The following is a 27060-nucleotide window of genomic DNA, read 5'->3' on the forward strand; positions in this document are numbered from 1 at the left end:
TTCATGGCTGAAGCCTGCCAAAGGCAAAATGAACAAAGGGCTCAAACCTGGATCAACGCATAGAGCAAAGGCCAAGAAAGACCTCACAAACAGAAAAGGGTGAAAAATGAAGACCAGGACCATTTTTACAAAATTGTCACCCATGGGTGCTGAACTGCAGCTGAGGATTCAGACTGCGGTAACAAAAGCACAATGGTAGGAAAATTAAAACACTGCCCCCAGCCATTTAAAGAAGTGAGGGTAACATAAAAATGTTACATGAGAATGCAGGATAAGGGTCCACTTGGTAACCCCCCAGCACTCCACAAAAAATGGGGTGTGCTGGACCTACAAAGAGAAAAGATAAGTAAAGTCAATTTCACTTTACTATTCTTGGGAACTGTAATTCATACAAGAAAATGTATTTTTTTTAAAAAAAATTAAATTTTATTACAGTTTGTTACAAACTTTTTAAAATGTTCATACACCTTGTTACCTAATGAGCGCTCATTACTTTTAAAAATAAAACAACAAATACACTATTTACACACTCTTGTTACTTAACGAGCGCTCTGTACACTATATTCTAATTCTTTGCTATCAACTCATATTTAAAGTTTATTTTTCTTTCGTACAGATTGCTCTTCTCTGCACATTCTCCTCAATAGTCATTGCAGCCGTTAACTATCCCATCTTTCATCAATAGCTTCTGCAGTTCTTCAAGATAAAGTGCTAGTGCTATGGTATGCCGCCGTGAGTCATCATTATGGACTTTGATCCACCATTCTTCATGGCTATATGTCGTCAATTTTGCCAGTTCAACTCCTAGGTATCTTGCTCTTAAATCTTTCATATTTGGACATTCTAGTACGATATTTTTCAATGTCTCCTCTGACTTTTTACAGAATCGGCATAGATCGTCTTTGCTTCCAGCTTCTTGCCTTAGTTTTTGGATCTCTTTGGTCTCAAATAAATGTAGCCTGAACCTCATATATACATTTCTGAGGCGCTTACAAGGAAATATTTCCAGGTATTTAGCACCAGTGTTCAATCCTCTTGCTTCCATTGGTCTATTTTTCATGCATTTGTGTTGGTCACGTTTTTCGATTGTCTCCATCCAGTCTTGTTGGAATAATTTCTTTTTGACTGCGTTTGGGTTATTGATTAAAGTTGTTTCATCTGTGTTCAATTGTCTTAAGATGTTTTTGCATCTGCTCTCCAACTTGGTAAGAGATCTTCTTTCTTAACGTTTTCAGGTTCTCACATGATCTCAAATTGTGGTGTGTTTGCTTCTGCAGTGGTCTTACTGTACAGCGCTAAGATGTTCCACATGATTCTCGCATTCGGTGTGGAGAAGCTCAATTCATATAATACACAGGCAGTCGGAAAGCCTTGGGGCAGCTGTAATATTTTTTTCCAGAAGATGCCTTTGCATCTTCTCCAGAGCTCATGTGAGCATCCAAACATGCTTTCCACTCCATATACTCGCACTGGAGTTACTTTGCTTTTATAAAAGTTTAGTACTGGTATATAGGAAAATCTGCCATATTTTTTGTGGATTAAAGCTCCTTGCGCTGTCAGTCGTTTGCATTTACTCGCAATATTCTTTGTCATCGGGGCATCGTTAATGTATGTTCCCAAGTATCTGCTGCATTTTACCTGTTTTATTTCTTCTTTTCCAAGCTTCCATTTGAACTTTTCATTTTTGTTCTGAGAGCCTTTCAGATTTTTTAATATGAGAATCTGGGATTTTCCTCCATTTATTTCCAGCCCATTCTCATCAATATAGGCTTTTAGGGCATTCAGCTTCCTCTGTAGACCTATGGGGGTCCTCTCCAATAGCACGATATCGTCTGCGTATAGTTCCCATCCAATGTGTTTTCCGTTGACTTTCGGTGGGAAAGCCGCAACCCCATCCATTGCTTCGCCAATCTCCGAAATGTAGAAATTAAACAGGGTGGCTCCCAAAGGACAACCCTGCTTGACCCCTCTAGTGGTTATTATAGGGTTTGATAGATGGCCTTCCTGGTCTAGTCTGACTCATATTTCTGTGTCCGAGTATAGTTCTTTTATTGCCGCTATCAGCCCTGGTGGGCATCCGTGATAGTTTAGTTTTGTCCACAGTAACTCGCGATCTATTCCATCGAAAGCATGAGCCAAATCCACAAATGCCATGTAGACCTTCTGATGGTTTTTAATCGCCTCCATCTTAAATAAGTTTATAATGAGAAGATTCAGCCCACAGCCAACACCCTTAACAAAGCCTGACTGTCTCACATCAAACTTGTTGTTCTTTCTAATCCATTGGGACAGTTGTGCTAGTATAATTGTGGCAAATACATTGCCAATCACGTCCAGGAGCGCTATGGGACGATAGTTTGCTGGCTCTGCGCGACATCCTTTTTTAAAGATTGGCACTATAATACCCATGAAGTTGGTATTCATTTTTCCTGGATTATCTTTTTAAATAGCACATCACAGAACTCCGTCCATTCCTCTGGATTATTTTTTAACATTTGGTTCGATAGTCCGTCGGGGCCAGAAGCTCTTGATGAGCTGCAGTTATTTGTTCTTCTGATGTCATCTTTTTTAAAATACAATATCCCAAAACTCAGGACATGATATGTTTGGCTGACTCAAATCTCCTTGTTTTGCGAACAGGCTACTATAGTGGTTTGACCACTAGGCGTCGGAGACCATGTTTGTTATGGACTCTTTTTGTGGATTTTCAATTTCATTAATAAGCATCCAAAACCCTCTTGCATTCGTTTGAGTGAGCGTCTTGAATATCACTTCCGCGTCTCTTTGCTCAAGGGTTCTTTTATGTGAAGCTATCCAGTTCCTATATGTTGTTTTTAATTTTCTCTTGATATCCTTATAGTTAGGATTCCGACTCCACTCCAACATACGTATCTCTTTTCTAAGCTCCTTTTTTTTAGCCACTTCTGGATCAAATTTTTGTTTTCTGTAAGTCACTTTTTTTGTTCCTACTGGGTTGACCTTGTAGATATCCATATATTGAGTGTATTCAATTGCATCACCTTCTCCATTCTGTTTTGTGAAGCTCACAGTTTCTGTTAGGTCTCGAATATTGTCCTGATGAAGTCGCAGACGTTTGCAATTTAGTTCTAGCATCACTTTGCTACTCCAATACTCCCTCCGACTTTTCTCTTCTTGTTTCCAGGATAGTATTAAGAGATTATGGTCACTTTTTGGTGTCTTTCTTACCTCTATGGCTACAATCTCATCGACCACTGACTCTGAGACAAAGAAGGGGTCAATAATTGACTTTTGAGATCCTCTTTCCCAGGTTTCTCGTGCCGGAATATCTCCAGTTATGTTTCCATTCATCAAGCTCAAGGACCTTGAGTCCATTTCCTCTAACCAACACTTTTTAATTTTTTTTTTTTCACTCCACTTGTCTCTGCCATTTGGTGTTTTATTTATTCGATTAATTTGATGTTTAAGTCACCACATAGGCCAATGTTGGGGTTCTTCACCAATTCCATTATAGAGTCTATTAGATTCAGTACATTTTGGATAAGCATGTTGCTTGTTACTGCCATGTGGTTCCAGTATATGTTTAAGACATGAAACTCTTTCTTCCTTGTTTTTTGACAATTTACCATCTCCACCTTTGCGTTCTGTAAACACGGAGAATGGTTACATGAAGATTTGATTGATAGTCCACTTTTCAGATTGGCTAGGATCAGCTGCCATGACATCGGTCTTCCTTTATTTTGTTGGATTGCTGGATTAAAAGCTATTTCGAATCCAACAATACATGGTCATGTCACGAGCCATGTCTCTTGCAGACATATAAGCTCCAGTTTTTTTAGCTCGTTGGCAACAGAGCCCAGTAAGTGACTATATCCTTGTGTGTTCCAGGACCCTATTGCAATCTGTTCGGAATGCTCATAGCGTTAACTAGATCGAGGGTCACTTAGTGAGCGCGCTATCCAGATCCACTGATCTGCTTCCTCGCAATTTTGGGTCTTATCATCGGAAGAAGATGCACCTGCAGACTTATCTTCTAAGTTCTCTACTGTCATTTTTATTTTTTTCAGCAGCAAGGGATGTTTTCACCTTTTATTGTGTTTTCTTCTAATATTGCTCTTGGCTGGTCCTTTCTTTGGTTTCTACAACTTGCATCTTTGTTCATATTATCAGCTCGCAAAGCCGCTTTCATATTTTTTTGATGCATTACATCGGGAACGGTGGAGCTCAAAAGGCTGTCAATTTCATTAATTTGAAAGCCGGTTTCTAACAATTGTCTTTCGCACATCAGCACTGTTTGTGCTATTTTTGCTGATTCAATGTGCAGAATTATTCTGTCCAGTTTCGGATCGTCAAGAATTTCAACTCTCTTTATATGTGTACTTTTTGTGGTTCTCAGCGCAGGGATAAAATGGAAATCTTGCATCATCAGACTTCGATTTAAGGTTAGATTTTTAGTTTTTTTCTCTATTCGCTCCACTAGAAATCTGTAGCTATTTTCAGTTGAAGGCGGCGCTGTTTTCATGGGTACTTTCGAACTATCGTCAGCCACCGTGTCTTCGCTCCAGCACCTGGCCAAGAGTATTGGTTGTGGTACATGTATATCCTGCATCTCTCGTATTTTGCTCTTTCCATCAATGTGAACATTTTCCTTTTTTAGTGGTCCCTCTCTCTTGGTGGTGCCATAGAGGGCCCAGTCCTCACTCACCTGCTTGTTTAAAGTTCTTTTTAGTTTTTCTACCATTGTGTAGAAATCCTTTTTATGACTTACTGTGGATGCATTGACACATTCTCTCTCTTCCTTTTTCTCCGGAGACGGTGACATTTCTACACGTCTCGTTCTTGGTTTGGTCTCTTTCGAGAGGGCTTTTACCTTATCCGGTCCTGACATCACACTCTTTTTTTCTCTCAATTCCAATTCTTTTTCAGCGGGCTTTGAGTTCTCCAATTTCTCCGGGCTTTCTTTGATTCATTCTTACTTTTTTGCATTTGTCAACTCTCTCTTTTCTTCTATGTTCTCTTTGAACAGAGCTTTGCTTTCTTGTTGGTTAGTTCTTTCGTGACATTCCTCGTCCGGAGTACTCTATGTTGAGAGATTCATTAGTTCTATGTCACTGCCGTCAGATTCTTCTATGCTTGTACACAAATTAATGTTTGCCTTTCGTGTGCGTGCATCACATTTCTCACTGTTTGCGAATCTCAGCTTTTCTTCTTCAATTTTCTCAGAAGTTTGATCTGAGTTTTTGTTATTAATCATCACGTTGAGAGATTTAATATTTCTGAAGAAATTTGAAGCATTCTTTACGTTCCTTTTTGGTGCCACCATGTTTTTAGTCTTTTTTTTGCATTTACCCTGCTTCTTAAGCCCATTTTCGTTTTTTGGAGGGCTCACTACTTTCCGTGGATACTGTGTCTTCTCAAATATATCATACCATTCTGTGTCTTTTATTTTAAGTCGATCTTTGCTCGAGATCCCTGTTAGTTTTTAGCTTGCTGACTCTGGCACTGTGAGTCTTATCGGTTGGACGGTCTCTTTTGTTGGTGGTGTCGCCTCACGCAACTTTGATGTTTTGTTTTCGCTTTGCAACTCTTGTGCTATTGGGTTCATGCTTGGGTCACTCAGCCCGTCTTCATCTTGTGGCAATAAGTTTGACTTTGTGGTGCATTGGTAGCTGCTTCTAAAGTGGGTGTTGATACACCTATTGTCCCGTCAGATCCATTTATCGGTGTAATCATGCTTGCATTCATTCTCGGTTCATTCAATTTTTTAGATGCGCTGACTACGTTTCCATTTATTGTGTCAGATTAATTCCGCTGCAAAGCATGTTTGGGATCTGGCATTTGCCCATTTATCGGCAAGTGCAGGGTGTGTTTCGGATCTGACCTTTGCCTATTCGTAGAACAGCAGCAACATTCAAGTTGTTTGCGGTATAGGACTCGTTCTGGTCCTCTAGGCTGATCTGCACTACGAACCTCTGTACTCACTTTTGTGTCATGATCTTTTGACAAAATGGCTACCGCTTCTCTGGCTACTTTGGATAATAGGGTTTTATCTTCTCTGTTGTTTTTTAGTGCCTCTTTTAGGATTAGCATCACCAATTCATTCTTATTCCATGCTGCTGTATTTTGCATACTCATATCATTCATGTTCTTTTCGAGCAACTCTATCTTTGTGTTTAAGCCTATTAGTAATGAGGCTTGATCTTTTAGATTGTCAATAATTTGCTCATAAAGTTTTGTTAATGGACTTACTGCTATTGTAGATCTGTGCTGTGTCCATCCGTTCTTTAACAGACCGTTTTCTTGAGATTCTTGGTCTAACATTATATTTAAACTGACACTGCATTTAAGGTGCTGTGTCTCACCATACAAAAAGTGGATGCTTAGGGAGTTTGTCAGACTCCAAAAACAGAGGAAACACATAGTCCAAATCAGGTCAAAACACATGAGGGAGTGAGAAAAAGGTCTCGCTCAATCCTGGGTAAAATTAAAAAGTGTCAGGTTCCACTGTGCCCAACCTTTTTTCGTGTGCATTGCGGAAGGAGCCACACTTACACTACGTGCGGGCACCAGAGCCTTTAATTGCCTCTGCCAACTGGCACTGTATTACGACGGGACAACCTAACGTTACTTACGTTCACTGGAACAGCAATTTAAAACTTCAATCTGTACTTATATACGACCAGGAGCTCAGGCACCGTTTGATTGCAGCACCTTGTACAAATGACTACAAGCATCCTTACTTGATACCAGCAGGCTGACAGATACCATAACATTATAACTAAGAAGACAATGCAGCCTTTGGCCGGAGCCTGTACATAACACACGAGGAGACCTACCTGAGGTTCTTCACAATTTGGGAGAGAGAGAAAAAAACAGCTTGCTAGCCAAAGCAACTCTTCTGAAGGAAAAAAGATACTGGATTACCAATTGCAACACTTTGTGAAGAAAAAGAAATTAGCTTGGAAATTGAATTAAATTTGTCAATTCACATCAATCAGAACTTTGTTTTTAGAAATTGTGTTTGTTTGTAATGTATACGTCCTGATGAGGTGCACCAGACGGAAGCTGTATAGACCGTTCTGGCGGCCCGAAACTCGAGTCGACAACACCATAGAGCCTACTCTTCCCAGAGCTGGCTCTAACTTGGGTTCACACAGATAAAATATGGAGATCAATATGTGTCCATAAATAATCACTTTGGAACATCCACCCAGTGTTTTATATATTTTTATAAACAACATAATGTCAAATAGGCGTATTTTGAATTATTAAAATGTTAAACCCAATGGATGGGATGTTCTGAGTCACAGAACAAAACTACCAGGATTGCGTTTTTTGCACAAGTATGAGTGGTTGTTTGTATGTATGGGGATGAAAGAGTATGTAAGGAATGATATGTGAGACATGAGCTTCTTTTCGGTTGATGTGATAAAATGCATATTGTCTAGCAATTGGTTTGTTTATAGATGTGTTATTAATATATTTTTTGATATGCTCTCTTTGTAAAAAAAGTTCCACAATTAAAATATGATGAAATAAATTTTAAACAAATGAGTTCTGACACGCTGTCTTGTACCTTAAATATATACTCTTCAAATAGGGTTGTTGTTTTTGGAGGGGATTAGGCAACGTTCTCTACATATGAACTTATAGGAATCAATAATAGGAGGATATGCATTTCATCTACGGGCAACCTTTTTTGTTCAACCTTTTTTCTGAGCCTGGAGAACTCGTTCTCTGCTCGTGGTGGCCATTTGTCTCCTAAAATGGCTACTGCAAGTAATTCTGCACTGTTTCATGTGGTCTAGTTGTTGTGAACTTCACTGGCAGTGGATACTTCTTTCCCGGAGACGCAGTTGATTTTGCGTCTCAATGCTTGGTCGTACTTACCCTTGGTTTGTACCCACCTTGCTCAGTGCTCCTTGTCTGTGTTCACCTGTTCTCTGCTCCTTCCTCCTCCTTGGTCTGTGTTGCACCGCTTGACTTCTGTTTCTACCTGGTTCCTTGTGGGCTGTGTTCCGCCACCTTACCTGTGCTCTGGAATCTGTGCAGCCTCTCCAGTCTTCTGTTTTCCTTACCTGCAAACTGGATTCTTTCAACCTTCCAGAACTCTGTAGTTCCACAGCCTTTGGCTTACAGTTTTGACTTCTTGGACTACAGGTTTTTCCCCTTCATTGTTTTTTTTTCTTCCTGGTATTGGAAGAAATACCCCCCGGGCCATCCTGCCTCGGGCGTTGCCCACTACGAAGGGTGGTGTCAGGGGAGGCCTGCCCCTTTCTGCAAAAGACTTGCACCACAATAAAGAGCATCAAGTCCTCAACAAAGACGTCCTCACTGAAGACTCCACAGGTGAGCTCAGAGTCACTAACCCCTATGTCTGTCAGTTTGAGATGCCAAAAGACTACAACAGCTGCGATGGATCCATCAGTCCAGGACCTCCTACGAGGTATGCAGGAGCTTTCTACGAGGTTCAGAATTTGAAGGCTGAGAACGCTGCCTTGAGACAACTGGTGCTCTCTCGAGATACCTTTATGCAAGAAGGGGCATCAATGGGAGGTGTTGTTGAGAAATATGATGGCTCATCTAAGACCTTGCAGTCATTTTTGGATTCCTGTTTAGTGCACTTTACCTTTAACAACGATTTGTATTCCATGGATAGGGCCAAGGTGGGGTTTATTATCTCACATTTGTCTGGTAAAGCCCACACCTGGGCTAACCTCTTTGTTGTTTCAGGAGACCAACAATTGGACAACTGCAATGCCTTTGTCCTTTCCTTTAAGGTTATGTTTGATAGGCCCAACATGGTTTTCTCAGCCAGGAGAAGCTACTTGAATTCCAACAAGGATCTCAGGACATGCTCACATATGTCACCACATTCAACAAATTGGCTAAATAAGCTGATTGGTCATCTGATGCATGTTTCACCTTATTCAGGAGAGGAATGAATGGCAAAGTCAAGGATGAGTTGGCATGTATTGCCCAACCAGGGTCTTTTCAGGCCCTTCTTGACATGGCAATATAGATCGACTAGAGCCTGCAGGAACTCAAAGCAGAAAAAAGAAAGACTCGTTCCTTACCATTTAAACCTGCTCCCATTTATCCAAGCACTCGTGAAGCACTGCAGCCCTCCTTGGGAGAGCCTGAACCCATGCAAATGGGATCACTGGTAAAATCAAAGGTTTTGTTGTTGTGAGGTGAGCATTGTATTAAATATGGCTATGTGACCTAGTGGAGAAAAGTGGTGAGAATATTTGATGAATTTAGTTTCAGACCACAGATACCTATGGATAAAGAGAGGGACAGATAACCCCCATGAAAATAAAAGCAGCCCTAGTGCAAGAGAAAATGGTGATGCTCAAAGGAATGGACAATGAGAGTGGACCATGGGGGACAGTGATGGTTAACAAGAAAGGGTCCAAGTTCATTGATATCACTGATGGCAACATGGCTAGATAGGGCTTAACAAAGGATGAAGTGGTATTTCATTAGGAGCATCGCACACTGGAAAAAAGAAAAGGGAAAATCTTGTAGCATGTGGCGATAGTGAAGCCACGAGAAGGATAATTTCAGGAAGGCTTGGAGAGAATGCCAAATGTCCTGTGGACCACAGGCCCTTATGGACTGGGTCAAGTTAAATTAATAGGGGAAGATGAAAATAAATGATTGACCTTAAACACCATAGGAGTAATCAACTCGAAAATGTAAGTTTTGATGATGAATTTAGATTGCTCAAAAATAAATAAATAAATAAATAGAAAATGAATGAATGAATGAATGAAGAAATGATTAGTTGAATAAATGATTGGGTATTAAAGCAGTAAGAAACATAAATAAATACAAAATTCGGATTTGGATCAATAAAGAGCACCATTGAAGATTATTGGCTGTTACTGAAAAATGTTGTGTATTTTAATTAAAAAGGCAATGGGATTAATGAAGAACACAAGGGGGTATGGTTGACCAAGATTGAGTTAATCAACAAAGGGAGTTTTTGTGCAGGACTGATTCAAAGAACATTCAAAAGAACCAAGGCGGGGGGACGTAGCTTCCCAGTTGTGACAGCCAAAGGTTGGAACGCCCTACCTCTAGACATCAAAGCCAACCACTCACACCTCATTTTGCAGGAATCTCAAGGCCTGGTTCTTCACTTCCAATGTGTAGCCCTCAATGCCGCAATGCCTACAGTATATTTACTATACAATCTGCCTATGTAAATACTTCCACTCTACTATAGCAGTCCACCACTTATGTGAATAGATTGCACATGTAAACATCACTGATTGTTATTGTTACGGATCATGTGCATATATAAATTATCCTATGTCTGTAAATATGCTACTTATGTGAATATGATTGCACATGTAAATATCACTGATTGTCATACACACGGATCATATGCATCTGTTAATTATCCTATGTCTTTAAATATGCTCAATATAATATATGCCAAACTTATGTTTTCCATTGTTGACTGTACTGCATTACCTGTTTTCCAGCGCCAAGATACCCATGGGTTTGGTGCGCTCTATAAATGTTAAATAAATAAAAAATAAATAAAAATGTAAGAGTTGGTAAAACAATATTATTTGAATGTATATAATGGTATAGGTTTATATTTTATAGATGAAGATCATTGACCTTTCTTGAACATCGGAGGAATGTCTACATGGCCTTAATGGGGGAAAAGACGTTATGATGTGATAAAGGTAAAGTAGTAGTAAACAGGGAGAGAAGAGGTAGGTGAGTACTGTTCACACCAGAGTGTGTGGACACACTGTTGATCATTATTAGAAGTAGGAGGACCCAGGTGAGTACAGAAAAAAGACAGTAAGGGATACAATCTTTTCAATTATGTAGCCTTTTTCCCACGACATAGACGACTTTAAATAAAAGGTGGAGTAATCTCTTTTTGAAAATTTGAAAATTGTCAAGATGCCAAAATGGGTAGATTTGGAAAAAATGTAGGAAATGTTAAGAATAGGCAAGCAATGTGTTTCTCATGTCAAAACATGTAGGTACTTAGTAGAATCAGTGCTGGATTCCAGAAAACAGGAGTAGGCTAGATCAGTGTAGGGTGTGCAGTGAACGCCAACCATTAACTGATAAAGCAGCGTGCGACGTGCAGGGAAGTATGTTTATTATGTTTCAAACAGGATGAAAATACAGCGCAAAGAAAGGAGATGAACGCAGTCCTACGCGAGCAAAGGGAAGACTTCCAAAGACGTAAAGAAGAACTTTCAGCTAGCAGGAAGAAGCCAAGTACAGGCCTGAGTGCTATATTGGTTCATGATTTATTTTATGTGCACCATCCAACCAGACAAAGAGTGCCTATAGTTAAATGGGCTGGAAGTAGCAAGAAATTATCTTTAGTAAACATCTTTTTATTAGCAGAAATGAGCAAGGGTTTATGATAGGGAGAAACCTGACCCCTTTGCCCGTCCCCAAATGAGTTTGCCTCTATTTCGCTTTTCTACAGAAAGCAAGAAGGCACACCAACATGATCTTCCTCAGCTACGGATGCACCAAGAAGACAGAAGGAGAGGGACAACGGAAGAAGGCGCCTTTTTTAATGTTTTGCTGAATCTGTCATGTTTGTTTGTTGTTTGTTGTTTTTTGATTCCTTAGTCTGAGAATGTCAACTTAAGCGAAAAAAGTGTCCTTTGAAAGGACATACAGTTTTTCAAGGAAAGGAACACCCATGAAATAATAGCGGCAATATTGGACATGGATGAATATGTGTATTGTATACAAGCCAGGTCCCAGCACCAGATAGCATGAATTTGAGAATAAGTAAAAAGGTACATAGAGAAAGAGAGAAGCAGCTATTATGATATATTGGGAACCAAAAGAATTGTGTTGGAGATTGTTAAGGAGGCAGGAGTGTTTGAAAACAACACATGATTAGCTTTGCAAGGGTTGGGGTTTGAGGAGATCGGTGGAAGATAAAGACATATTTATTTTTCAAAGGAAACTCATTCAGTTTTATATTACAGGTGGACAGGAGAGACCTGTATACATCAGGTGACTGACGGCATCCGACCCTATGAACAGAGAGAAATGATCAAAGGACCCAGCCAGAGACCCAGTTATAATCACCTTTGCTTTAAAGATATGTTCCAGCAAAAAACTCCCCCATCCTTGTGTTCCCCAGAAGAAGTAATCAACTGTTCTTTGATAAATACGATTTGAAAGTTCAAATTGTTAGAAAAAGTCAATAGACTCCTGACCTAGGTATTTAAAGGGCCTGGGAGACTTGCTGCAAGGACAAAAATTCAAAATGACCAGATCGGGAAGAAGATCTGTGGACATGGAAGATGCTAAATCAAGATGAATCGGGTGGAAGATTTGTCAGTGGAAGATGCACCAAAGAAAATGAACAATGGAAAATATGTATGGGGAAGACAATGAGAAAACAAGGAAAAATGTTGTTATGGGGTGGGAGTGATGGAAAGGTGTGCAGTATAAGCCACACATGAAAAACTTGTGAAAATAGGCTGAGGGTTTCCTAAAAAAAAAAAAAATCTCTTGATTCTCGTAGTGGCTGTAAATTACCTGAGGTATATAATTAGTTTAAAATTAACTGGGTAATAGTGGTGGGACTCAGATAAAAGCTAACAAAGGTATTCTTGAGGGATACTCACATGTTTAGATTAGGAAAATATAATATGTTAGTACTGACTCTGTAGAAATGTTTTTATGATACCTCCGATAGTGAAACAAATCACCTCACAGAGGAGGGTGATTAGGACAGAGATGTGTAGGTACACTGAATATGGAGGAGGGTGGATGTTGGATGTACTGGCTCTGTATTTTTTTCTTATTGTATATGGTTTACAAAAAGAAACCTTTACAAGTACATTAAGTAGAAAACACAAGAAAGGAAAAAAAAAAGAATTTCATTTCATGTATATTAGAAAGATACTTAAAGACCCAATTATCCCTTTTTGAGGATGAGAAACAAATTACAAATCAGTTTTAGATAAAAGAATTCAGTGCAAGTTAAAAAATACAAAATGATTTTGATTTTGCCAATTAAAGATAAAAAAGGCAGCTTCCCTTTACATAGAATCAAATCTTAAAGAGATAACAGTAATGTTACAAAATTTCATCATACAGATTATCATACAGTTTAATCAGAGGGAAGGCGCATACAGATCTAAATATTTGATAAATCCAGGCACAGCAAGACCATCTTTAATATTAGCGAAGTCAAGACACCGAGACCAGGTGAGATTTTCTGCCCTCAAAATACACAGGGTATTGAATCTTCCTAGATAAAGATCCTTAGGACCTTTCAAAGCTATGCAGTCTAAAAAGAAATGTTGAGTAGATTAAATTTCCCCAGGAGTATGACAAAACTAGCATGAAAGGTCTAAATCACTAATCACCTTCCTTCTATGAAGAACTTCCTTAGTAGGGAGGAGATTCCATCTAAGCTTAAGAAGAAGTAAGCGAAAATGATGGTTAGGGAATTGAGTCAGTATAAAAGACAAGCAGCCTCTCTTCTTATGGTCAAATTGTAGACTGTTAAGAGAAGGGTAAAGATGCCGTTTTTCAAGCGTGTGACTCCAATCAGCACTAAAAAGGGAATCCTTGACTTTATTAGGATTAGTTAACAAGGTATCCCTATCTGTGGAAAGGTCTGATAATGTCCTGTCACAGAGGTCACAAAAACTAGAAAAATATGGGTTACGGTCTAAGGATCCCTTTGCAAAGAGGGTTTTACCCACATCAACGTAGAGGGTGTCATGTTTGGGAGAGAGCAAGGCAGAGAAAAGGGTTAGGACTCTCCAAAGTATTCTGGCTCGCAGAGATACCAAGCCCAATTCATATCTTATAGCCACTATTGGTACACAAATAGGCAATTTCATGATTTTCCTCCAATAAATACCCTCAAGATTATCCCAAAAGGTCATAAGGGCTAGATAGTGCAATTCCATTCCATAAATTAACTTTGGGGGCACCTTACCATTGAGGAAATTGACAATAGGCTTAAATGAGAACATACCATATTTTTTATCAAGCTTAATTGATTGTGAAATAAGCGGGAGTATTTATATCTAAGGGAACGTCTTAATTCAATGGCCGATGGCTTGGCCAGAATAAGGAATCCCAAATAGACAATTTTGTGTGCTCTGTTTTCCCGCCAATTTTCCAGATTTTTTTTTGTACCCCTCTCTCCCCCTTGAGAAGACCATTGTACGGGTTTTACACAGGTTGATTTTTAACCCGTTAAGAATGGCATATTCTTTGAATTTGCAGATAACTCTCTGTAGGCTGACTTTAGTATGGTCAAAGAGAAGGAAATCATCTGCATATGCCAACCATGAAAGCCTAAGATCCCCCAGTTTAGCATTCACCATTCCTGAATTTCCAAGAAATTCCTCAACATCTGCAAGATAGAGTATAAAGAGGCATGGGGCTAATGAGCAGTCCTGTCTAACCCCAATACGAGTCCTAATCCTTCTAGAAAGTGTTCCTTCAAGATCAATCCTAATATGGACCCCTGAGTTCTTATACATTGCCATTATTAAGGAGAGAAGACCTTGGGGGATCCCCCACTTTGACAGCTTTCCCCAAAGTCTTGACCTAATTACCAAGTCAAAAACATTTGACAAATCAATTGAGGCAACATACAGAGAAGCACCATATTTTCCCCAGGTTGAGCTCTGCAGGGAAGTTAGAATGAAACCATTAAGATTGGTAGAATGACCAGCTCTGAAACCTGTTTGTTGCTTCAGGAGAATATGGTTTTCTTTAATCCGGACAGTCAAATGGAAGAGAAGCATGGAGGCAAAGAGCTTACAATCCGCATCAATAAGAGGGATTGGTCTATAATTTTTGACCAAAGTTCGTTGACCTCTCTTGAAGATGGGGACAATGTGTGCTGTCTGCCAACTAGTTGGGACATTGCCAGAGTCAACGATATCTTGGAATAACCAACATAATAATTTTGCCCAAATTTCCGGTTCCACTTTAAAAGGGCTATTTGTTAAACCATTGGGCCCAGGGGCCCTTGAATTCTTAGCTCTGGCAATGAGACCAAATATTATCTCGTAATCAATGAGGGGGACCCAAGGATCATTTAGATCATTCTGCCCCGTTGTACAAGGTTCTAGCCCCTCTCCCCATGTGCCATAGAGTTCAGTGTAATGCTCGACCCATTGATCCTCTGCAATGGCATTCAGCTGGTCAGCCACCATCAGATCATTTTGGCTAGAAAAAATGGCCGAAAAAGCCCTAAGATCTCTCTTAACAGGTACTCTAAGCATAGACTCTGTATCATTTTGTAGTAAACTAGCATTTCTTGATTTGAAATAATTTTTATATTTTTGGCGGATAGTTTTAATTTTGTTTTTTTTATTATCCCAATCAATGTCGAGTACTTGAACCCCTCTAATAAGTTTCCGAGTATATGCCTTTTCATTGGCCAACTCCTGATCAAACCTATGAGAATGGGATTTTTTCAGGAAACCCTTCCTAAGAGAGCCAGAGATACTACTATGGAGAGCACTGAGAAAGCTATCAAAGTGTAAAGTGTTAAATACTGCCAATTTCCACGAGAAAGAAGTATGGTTAAACGAGGAGATCAATTTACAATTAAGGAGATTAATATTGGCAGGTGACCAACATATCCCTGTTCCTTGTCCCACTGTTTTAAGATAGGAAGGACCCCCAGTGGGCAACAATTTCATGGGGAAGGGAGAGGGAAAGATAACCACCAAAGACCCATGGTCATTCCATGGGTTAAAAGAAACCTCAACCTCAGGTGAAAGAGAAGACAAGGAATGGTCTACAACTTTACCACCATGGTGTAAACTATGTTTACACCATGGTGGATGGCGGATTTACCGCCCCATTCCAAGGTGAGTGGGCTGTAAATCCCCATTTCCCATTTTCCCTTCCCCATTCCCATTTTTGCCCCATAGGGCATAATGGGAGTGGGGAAGGCGCTAATTACGCCGCCGTAAATTACGGCGGCGTAATTAGCACCATGGCGGGTTAGCGCCATGGACTTTAACGCCTGCCAAAAGCAGGCGTTAAAGTGGGAATCCGGGGTTAAGGGTTAACGCGTCGTTAACCCTTAACGCCGGGGTTGTAATGACCTCGATAGTCAATAGTAGATGTTGAAAGACCTCTATGCCAAGTAGGGAGTGATGGAAGAGTAGTATCAAAAAAACGTTAAGGCAGGTTAGCCCAACCGAGTCCAGAGCTAGATTCCAGAGTTTACCCCAATCAAATTTCTGTCCTCGCCGATTATCATCCTCCCAAACCAAGGCCGAATCATCATATTTGGCCTCGGATGAAATGGAACAGTCAGAATTAATATCACCAGCCAAGATCAACTTCCCCTTGGGGCATGAAGATCTCCATGTAATTACCATATCCATAAGACTTTCCAAAAACGAATCAAGTACAACAATGCCCTTATGCCAATATACATTAATCAGAAGAATATTAACCAAACTATCAAGGGACGTGACCTCCAAAGCCAAAATACCAACAGGCGTATCCGCAATAACCTTGCTCCTAAAGCCAAGAGAAGCTCTAGTTCCAATAAGAAGGACCCCTGAGGCCCTCCCTCCTGAACTGAATTTAGCGTTTTGAGAATGGATAACAAATCCGTCAACAATGGGTGGGGAGAGCAACCATGTTTCCTGTAAGAAGAAACAGTGTGAAGCACTAATCATACGTACTGTATCAGTATTAGTGAAAAGATGGGTACTTCCCCTGGAATTCCAGGAGAGAAAAATAAACGTATTCGTGGACAGAGCATGAGTAGATGTAACAGGGCACTTAGCAGAAAGATCATTTCCACAGACCTGAGGTAACCTGGGCCCAGCTTGTTGCATTTCTATTGTATCTGGGCGTAAATTGCCTCCGCTGATACTGTGGAGCTCTTTCCGGATGGTACACCATTGTAAGGTTTCCCCTATACTCTTCACACCCTCCATGTTTACCAGGCGGATGATTAGTTTGTAACAAATTTACTTCAAAACCAAGCTGCATTAAACCGTCCCCTTGGGCCATTATTAGTTCTAAAACCACTCTGGATTTAAGAACAATATTGCTCAAATCTACGCGTCCCTTAATGGGAAAGAAAATCCTTTCCATATCATAACAGGAAATGAGTGAAAGAGAGGGAAGTTGATGGAACATTTTTAAAATATATCCACGATTGAGACAGATAGGCATATCCTGACCCCAAAGGCTATTACGCTGCAATATATCTAGAGAATCTTTAACCTCCAGTGAATGAGGTAAAAAGTCAATTATACTTTTAGTGAACTGACTTAGAGAATCAACTTCCAGATCAGAGCCCCTAGCACCCCTTAATATAGACCTATTTTGAGAGGCTTAAGTTCCCAAAGGAAATCTTTCAGACAAATGAGGAGAAATCTCATTTTGAAGTAGTTCGGGTCTGGTTGAAGAGCTATGATGACCATTAATTAAGCCTCCATTTGGCGGCTTAGAATTGGTTAGATTAAGAGAATTAGGAACATAGAGGCCCTCCACTTGTCTAAATCCCATAACATTCGCCCCCATTATAGACTCTGTATTGGTCAAATGACCATCGGTGTGACAAGATGGAAGGCTATCTATAGGGAGAGAAGAGGTATTAGGGGCCCGTACTGGGTCAAATGTGTAATTGGAGTAGGAACCCCCCCAGTAAATGAATGTGTACTAAGAAGCTCCTGCAATAATTGTTTTACCATGTTGAGATTAACCAGATTTGCCGATAAAGGAGGGATAATAGGCTCAGGGTGGATAGAAACTGATGGCGATGAAGCATTCCAGAGGGTATTAAGGGGAGCTGCGGTTGAATTGAAACCATTTTTGGAGGGCAGGTAACAGGAGTTTCCTTGACCCGCCCACTATAGCCAACCTCCACCCCAGGGATATTGGGGGTCATTCTGAGCTAGGAGGTAAGTACCGGTAAATTCGGGCATGGCGGAAAGTACAACACCGCCCTGGCGTCAGACCGCTATTTGCGGCCCATTCCGACCTCGCGGACACGCGCTTTCCGCCATGCCGGAAAAGTTCTGAGCGGCATGCCGCTAAACGACCCGCAAAACCCCCTACTGGCATGCCGCGACACGTAAATAACAACACCGCCTTGGAAGCAGCAGCGTCTGTAAATAACGGTGACTGTAATTTACGGCTCCCGTAAATTACGGTCACTGCAAAAAAACAGAACCGGAAATTTCATCATCGCACAGGAACGGGAAGGAGCGCAGCGGCCATCTTTAAAAACACAATCCATTGCAATCCTCATCAGCCAGCACCCTTGGGAGCAAACTGAAGTGGGGAAAAGGATCACAACACAAGGAAGAATGCCAAAGCCCCTAAAAAGACTGTGGACCGGCTCCGCAAGCAGAGATTCAGCCCTGAAGAACTGCAGGCCATGGTGGACTACCTGGCACAGCATGCCAATGTTGTCTTCAGCCCTGACACGCGCAGAGAATCCATCATCCGGAAAAAAAAACATTTGGGCTCAAATCGGCCAGAGGGTGAGTGCTGTAGGCACCACCCCCGCACCCCCAGGGACTGTCGCAAGCGGTGGGATGACCTGCGGGTGCGGGCCCTCCTCTCCGCAAACCGGAGTCAGGCTATGCAGACCGGAGGGGGCCCAAGTTCCCCTGTCAGACTTGAGCCTTGAGAGGAGACATGTGCCGCATTGATTGGTACTGAATCCATTGAGGGCGTCGGCGACAAGGAGTGTGGGGCAACGTCGTCTGCCGAAGGAGGTGACTGTCCAAGGTCTACACTGCCAATGGCCATTGCATAATTAAAAGACCCCCAAGGGCCATCAAAGGCACCTTCTCATGTTGCCTTCCCCCCATCCAACTCTACCCCCCATCCAACTAATGCAGAGCCAACTGGCATGCAATCAAGGGCTGAGTGCAAGTACATAACGCACATCAACCATAGTGCATTCACTTGCACATCACATCATGCCCACTGTGCAGCCGCTTTGGCAGTGTGCCAGCCAGACTCTACATTACCAGGCCATGATGAGTCACTCCGAAACCTGCGTATATGTTATACTCATGCACATGTACCACTGCTGTTGCTACACCCAAAAGGCCACAAAGCCCAATTGACAGAAATGTGAATGCAGCCATGTATGCAATTAGGACATCATACAATCACTCATGTTGGCCCTCTCTTCTACCCCCACAGGCACTGATCATGACAGCGGTGAGCCACAGTCCAGCCGGCCTACCACCTCCATGGGCAGTGGCAGGGGCTAGCGCATTCCTGCACCGAAGAGAACACCTACCCCGGCTCCGTAAAGGCCAGTGGAGGCCGCACCACCCCAATCCCTCCCAGCATCGGCGCCTGCCACAGTGCCCACCCCAACCTCGGCACAGTCCAGCATTTCGGGGGAGGTAGCAGCTACAGGCCCCATGGAGAATGTGGACAGATCCCCATCCATCTCTGTGGTGTCCGAGGATGAGTTCTATCTGACAGTCCACACCCCGAAGCCCTGCACTGTCCTGCTGGCCTCATGCAGTGACTCTGGAGATCCACAAACACCTGCCCATAGTCCTCCTACCGACACGCAGGTGCACGAAGATCGTGGGCCAAGTCCACCAGTACAGTCCTCACCAGAGCACGCAGGGCCAAGTCGATTGAGCGATGGATTACCATCATTCGGCACACGTCATGCTAATCAGCTCGCTGATCAAATCAATGAGTTCATTGAGGACACCCGCCAGGCCAGGGTGGAATGGCACAGTGAACTCAGGGAAATGCGCCAGTCACTCACTGACTGCACCAAGAGGTTGTGTGAGACAGTCACTGACAGCACAAACCGTCTGTGTCACGTCCTAGGACGCATAGCCAATGCCCTTGAGGCAGCCCAATCAAATCTGCAGCCTCAGCAGGAGGAAACGCTCTCATCCAGTGGGGCCACTCCAGCAAACCCACCAAGACGCACTCTGCATTCCATGCGGCGCAGGGACATACCTCCCCCAGGCCCCGGGAGCAAGAATCCATAGTCAATGCTGCCACATGTGACCTTCACGTACTACATGGGACTACTGTTGTTGAGTTGGGGGGGAGGGGGGTGGGAGGAGGGTTTGTTGTGGAGTTGAGGGAGAGGGGGGTGGGGGGTGAGGGTTTGTTGTGGAGTTGGGGGGAGGGGGGTGGGGGGTGAGGGTTTGTTATGGAGTTGGGGGGGAGGGGGGTGGCTGGAGGGAATGTTCACACTCATCCTTTATTTTCAATACACTATTGGTGTTGCAAAGTTTAACCGTTGTGGACATTCCTCATTGAGCAAGTGTATTATGACGTCTGAAAGTGCATGGTCTACAAGTATACACACAGCCAGTGGCCTGTGTGCCCATGTAATGCCACCCTCTGCTGACTTGTGTTCTGGTTATTACGTCCAATCATTGTTTGGCACACGACATGTCCCTCAAGTGCACCGCATGCATGATGTCATCTTGCCACTTCCTCCTCCTCCTCCTTCACTCCATCTTCATGTGCTGCTAGCAGTCCCATGTCAGGGGACAGAAACGCAATCCAAGGTATGCACTATTTGTTCAGCTTTACACATGACATGGGGATCTTGGACACCGCATAGCAGTAGAAGGGTCCCCCACCAGTCCAGCTTCGCCAACTCATATGTGCTTTACGCAAGCAAGGTGGCTGATTCATCTCCACACATGCACGGGTATGGCCAGTGTTTAAGTGCTCCCTGGGCCTGTTCTGTGGGTTACTGACAGGGGTCATGTACCATGGTGTCAAGAGACAGCCACCAACACCTGCATGTCTAGCCAATTGAGGTAAGTGTTTGAACTGTCACGGTGGAGAACTGAACTTGGCTGACATGGCAGTGTGTAACTGATGGCCATACGCACATGTCCATGAATGCATTTCACCCATTCATGGCAACATTATGTGTCCAGTTCAATGAAATGCTGTAGGGGGGTGTGTCTACAAGATGGTCCATGAACAATGGCACGGACATCTCATGGTACATGCTTTGTTGATGCATGCAGCAGGCCAGATGTCATATCCATGTAGTGCTGTGTACTGTGTGAATCCGTAGTTGGGTGTGTTGGATGTAGTCAGTGGCTCGTAATCTTCATACTGCTCTGATCCATACTATGGTGAATTCCAATACTCCTATGGGTGTGCCAAACCAGTGACGTGGTGTGGTATCCCTGCTGCCCTAAGTTCAATCCACTCCCAGGGATTAGTTTCCGGTGTGGTGCCACGCTGGGGGCAGCCACATTGTGCATATGCAGTGTGTCTTCCTATATGCCCTTACGGTTGTGGTGGCCGCCAATGAGTGGTGCATGTGTTGTGGGATTTGGCCTTGTCAGATGTTGGAAATGTTGTGTTTTGTGTGTGCCTTACTCCATCGATGTGGGAATCTGTACTGATGTGCCATTGCACTGGTTCTGTGGCAGGATGGTTGGTGGCGTGAACATCGTGCACTGGCTTCATCATTTCGACCCAGTTTGTCCATGCAGGCACCCATCTCATGGCACCAATGCACTGGCATGACACAGTCAGACGACTCACCAGGCAGCCAGGCACGTCATCCTGCATGTCGCCCCATGCAGCACGGTAGCGTGGTGATCAGCTGGCCCATTGAGTCATGAGTTGTTCCTTGATGTTGGGCCCACCCATGTGTGATGTTCTTGGTTGCGTTGCATTGCATCTGCACGTAGGGGGAGTGGTATTGCTTGCAGTTGCTATCCGCCACCTGCATGCCATGCTGGTCCACCTACGACACTTGGGTGCTGTCAGGGGCCCCCATGTCATTTGGCATGCCTGCCAATGCATGGAGGCCAACTTTAGTGTTGTATATCTCCTGGGTAGTGCATGTTAGGGATTTGTAGGCTGTTGTGTGCTTGGGGAGGTGAACCAGCACTTGTTTATGTGTCCGTGTAATGGACGGTTGTGACATGCCATGCATGGGCCCCACTGTGTGCTGGTAGGTGCCTGTGGCATGGGTGTGGGGCACAGGCAACACCTTCAGTTGTGCCAGGATGGCAGTGTGTATTTGTATGCTGCTCGCTTATGCTTATCTCGTTATTTCTCGGCCCAGTTATGGTGGTGATGGTGTCACAGTCAAGCTGGTAGGGGGTGTGTATCTGCTCTGGGGTTTCCTTGAGGGACCGGACATGCTACGTGGGAATGGGGGCTGCTGGGGTGGTATCAGAGGCTGCACTGGTGCTGCATGCTGGGCCTGTCTCTTCCTCCTTCTCCCCCTGTGTCTCCTCAATGGGGGGGGGGGCTGGTGTTGTAGGTGTAGTTATTCTGGTTGTGCCCTTGCTGGCACTATTGGTATCATCTTGGTGTGGGAGGGGGTGTGGTGTGTGGGTGTGTTCCTTTTCTGCTGTGGCAGACTACATTGCCTCAACCGGTGCTGATTGTGTGCACCTCTAGCTTTGGAAACCACTGCTCAGGGTTCTTTACTCCTTCTCTGAGATGCCTGTATGTACTCCATGCCGGTAAGGTACTTCACGGGCTTAAGGAGGCCTTAATTTACGTGTGCTCCTTGTTTGTGATCAGCACCGGTTTACGCCATGCCGCTAATTTCGGCATGGTGGGTCGCACGCACGACCCAAGACCGATAATTACAGCATCATAGTTTACGGTGCCGTAATTAGCGGTCTGAGAGGTCAGAATAGCCTGTAGCGGCGAACGATGCCGGTAAATCATCACTGGCATGGTTTTTCCCTTACCTCCTAGCTCAGAATGACCCCCATTGTCCCCTAGTAAAGGACTAACTACCAAAGGATCAGGCTGACTAGGTATAGCCAGAGTAGACGGTAGTGAGGTTAGTCCAGCAGAAGCAGTAGCTACAGTTGAAGTAGCAGTATCAGGTACTGCTAATTCCACCGGATTCTTAATCCCTTGAGAGGGGTAGGAATTGTTGCACAAACAGGGGCACCTTCCAAAAAAAGATTTTTAAAGAATTGATTAGTATAAGAGGTTTTTTTTTTCATATTCTTCTGATTTTTTGTTTTCTTTATTTGTTGGTTATGTTTTTTTTAACTATATGAGCAAAGCCCTTTGACTGTACCGAAACCTTAGTAAGGGCGATAGCGTCAACCGGTTTTTCCAAAGTAAGATCAGATTTAAAATCAAATAACTGGGCAATATTGTTTCCTTTAGGTAATTCAGCCATTGCTTGCAAAGTAGGTCCTGAGGATAAACCCAAAGAGATTGGGCTTAAAGATTTAAGGATCGGCCCCTCTAGGGCTTTCTCTACTAGGGGTTTGGTAGTTACTTTTGTGGAGGTGGTAGCGAGATCTGCATCAGCGATGTGGCCCCCTTGTACAGCCTCAGCCTTGGTAGGGGAAATCCCCTGTCCATACCATTGCTAAAAGCAGCCGTTAAAATTGGAATCAGGCGTTAAGGGTTAACGACGGCGTTAACCCTTAACGCCTGAGTTGTAATGAGGCCCATTGTCCACAACAAAGCACAACACAAGCAACACAGTCCCCTACCTCTGTCACATGGACACCACCAACTATTGTGCATGTAGACCACCAACAACACACAGTAGTACACAAATAGGAAGGCTCAGCACAAAATGGAAAACAGCAAATAACACATGTCAGGACTGCCCTGTCCACTCTATGCATGTCACACAACAATATACAGCTGGAGTGGCCACCCCATTCTATGACAACAAGGAGTCATGCAGACTTTGAGAAATGCAAGTTCACTGCAAGAACGATGCACATCTCACCTGACATCTTTCCCCTTCTGAGTCTGAACCAGCTGTACTGTTGATTGCATCAATGCTCCCATCCGTAGGTCTGCAAACTATGCAACTCTACTGATGTGTTGTGTGCACACATCCAACAGCAATGTCCCCTTCAATTGCAGCAAACAAATTCTCCTGCAGAATGCCTCAGTAGAAAACACAACACAAGGTCAGGGCAGGTAACACATCCATGAACTCAATTACACTGCAACATGTGTCCCACTGAGTGTCATGCAACAAATGCAAACAAGAACTCCCCAGCTCCCCATCACCATGTGTCCCTGCATCCATGCAGTCAGATTTACCCACCTCAGGTAAATGCAATTAAAACATCCCACAGAGTGATTCTTTCAACACCAACAACACCTCCGCCGCCTGCCCCCCAGAGTGCCATGCAGTGAAGGGCCAGGCACCACTTACCCCTTGTTCTGGTGAGGGGACATTGTGAACACTCTGATCAGGCTTGAGTCAGAATGACACTGAGAGGACTCCCAAATAGAGATCACTGAGAGGTTGGAAACCCAGGATCCCCTTGGAAGCACTCCCAATTCCATGAAATGGCATCCCGATTAACGTGGCATCAAGACAGTGCAGTAAACACTGGGAGGGGAGCCAATGATGGAAACTCCAAGATGCCGGGATGCAAAAATCTCATCAATTGCAGTGAAGACAGGATCCGGCAGAAGGCTACTGGTCATACAGGAAGGCAGGGCACAGAGGCAAATGGCACAAAAGAGACAAGCAGACAAGTGAAAGGAATGAGAAACGGATCCCAAGGAGACTGCCACACACAAGGGAATAGGGAACAGGCAAGACAAAGGGAAGTCAGAGTTCACAGGGACTGGACTGAATGGGGACCAATGTGCTGGGACCTGAAGGGAGATTTGAGATGCACTGAGCAGCATTCAACAGGCAGCAGGGCATCTGGTGGTGTACCGTGCATGGAACATGTCCCCATGGCACACAACAACACCAGGCCAATGGTGTGTGCCTGGTGTCTGTGGTGAACATGGCATCCCACAAATGGCTGCAATGCTGTGCTGTGTGAGGATTTGTCTTGGAGCACCACCCCCAGAAGCGACAGAAGTTCCAAGAGTGGACTGCCAGCATGGTTAGACATGACATGAATAGCAGAGTGAACAGGATGCCGTACAGCAGGCATCACACATGCAAAGATTGCAAGCAATCACTCGCTAGACTCCCATCACCATGTGTCCCAACACCCATGCAGCCGGAAAGGCCACCATCATGACAACTCACCAATAAATACCCTACAGTAACAACCTCCCTCACAACAATCCGACTGCAACCAGTGACCCCTTAATTACCATGCAAAACAGCAAGAAAAAATTGAACAACCCACACGGTGGTAGACTCCCTGCCACCAACGAAATCACAAAAAGTGCCGCCCTGAGTGCCTTCAACTTACCTGCACAAGGTACCTACCTGTCTTGCATCCACAAAATCCTACCTAAAACAACATTATGATCGTGCAAAGACATGCATTGCATCAATGTAAAGACACTGGACAGCCTTGACAACTCCCGTATAGAGCAAGAAAATAACCATGGACCACCCAGTGTCGACGTCTGGAAGTACAAATAACCAATCAGCAAAACTCACCAACAGAGAAATCACAGGCAGCAAAGTGAATGCAAGTCCCTCTGTATGCACACTCTAGAGTAAATACAACCCACTAGGGAATAAAGCCAAGAGATAGTTTTGCAAGGATAACAAGGTTTACTAGTACAAAGTACAAATGCCAGCAAACAACTCTGCTGCTCGAGAGAGCTCTGCCAAAGATTACACGAGCAGCACATTAAGAAGGTACAACACATCATCAGTGACATCATTAAATACAATAGGAATCCGCATGGCTGGTTGGGGAGAGCATATACATGGGCCTGCTCCATAGGGGATGCCAGGCGCTAATTGGCTAGTTCTCCCCGTCGAACTTGGTGCACGAGGGTCCGCAGGGCTCATCATTGCGGTGAAGGTCAGGGCACACATTAAGTACAATATATCTAATCTAAACTAAACAACAGAACCCGGTTATTCATCCAATATGGCAGGCACCTGGGCATCACAGGAAAGGGGTGCCAGGGAGAGGGGAGGATAAAATACAGTCATGCTGACCCATACATTCACGGCTTAATTAATACCTCCGTTCCCGCACCCAAGGTCCCCCCCCCCCACTGGGTTTTCATCTGTGATTTACCCTTCCTGGTACCTCGTGTTACAGGAGACGTGTGTTGTCATTAGAGAGATATGCAGTTGTGCATACTTTAGATCTGCGGTGGGTAACTTAGGGAGCTTAGGGCCTGGGGCTCGGGTCGGTGAAGTGTGGCCAGCTCCGGCCTGGCTGAGTGGGGGTCAGATGCCTAATGGCAGTTTAGTTGAGACGGATCGACGCAGCGCAGAGCCTGGTGCTGTCTCACGCACTTTGCATGGTGCATTCCTGGAAGTGATACTAGATATCTGCAACAGTGAAGGGACAGGAGGGAAATGGACTTCCGTGGGAACTGGGCTCGTGCAGAGCAAGCTTGGTGTGCTGATATTGAGCTGGGCACCTCTATGTGAACTCGGATGCGAGGATTGCAGGCCATCAGCATGTCTTTTCTTGGCCTAATATAAAATGGAGTCGCTTGACATGGACATGGCTAGAGCTATTCGCCTACTTCTATGCACTACAGGGTCTTTGTATGTGCCCTGGGGGCAGGGCTACTCCCCTTTTAAGTTATATATTGCCTCGTATGGGGTTCATCTCACTTGGATTCAGATTACAAGCACAGCATGACATGCAGTCTAGAAACAGGTATCAGTCAGCCCCGGGATGCCGGCACAAGTGGGGACATTGATTGCAGGCACACAAGTTCTGCACACCCACTGTCAGGTGTCACATATGCCTTTGGGTCACCCATGGATACAGGGGAGGAAAAGGACACCAAGTGAGGAGGTGATGGTCTCAAGAGTGGAAGTACAAGGGTGGTAGCTGATGAGAAGGATGACAGCGGGAAAGAGGGAGACAGGACACAACGTGATGAATAGAGAAAGAGGGATAGGGGATTTGTGGTGCCAGGAGGAGACTGACTGGTGGGGAGATGTGGACAGATATGTTGGACATTACAGAGACAGAAACAATTGAAAAAAGCAGCACGTCCAGAGAGCCTGAAATGCACACAGATGGAAAAGTAACACATGTTGGGGGCAAGGAAGGACAAAAGTGGGTGAGGGAGAAGGGTATACAGGAAAATAAATGCCACCTGTGAAAGGTCAATCAGCAGCTTCACATCACAGAACAACATGCTCAACCCCCCATTCCATGCAAACCTTAAAGAGAC

The sequence above is a fragment of the Ambystoma mexicanum genome, chromosome 4q, assembly GCF_040938575.1.
Source record: "Ambystoma mexicanum isolate Mex_15411 chromosome 4q, UKY_AmexF1_1, whole genome shotgun sequence".
NCBI classification, from domain to species: domain Eukaryota; kingdom Metazoa; phylum Chordata; class Amphibia; order Caudata; family Ambystomatidae; genus Ambystoma; species Ambystoma mexicanum.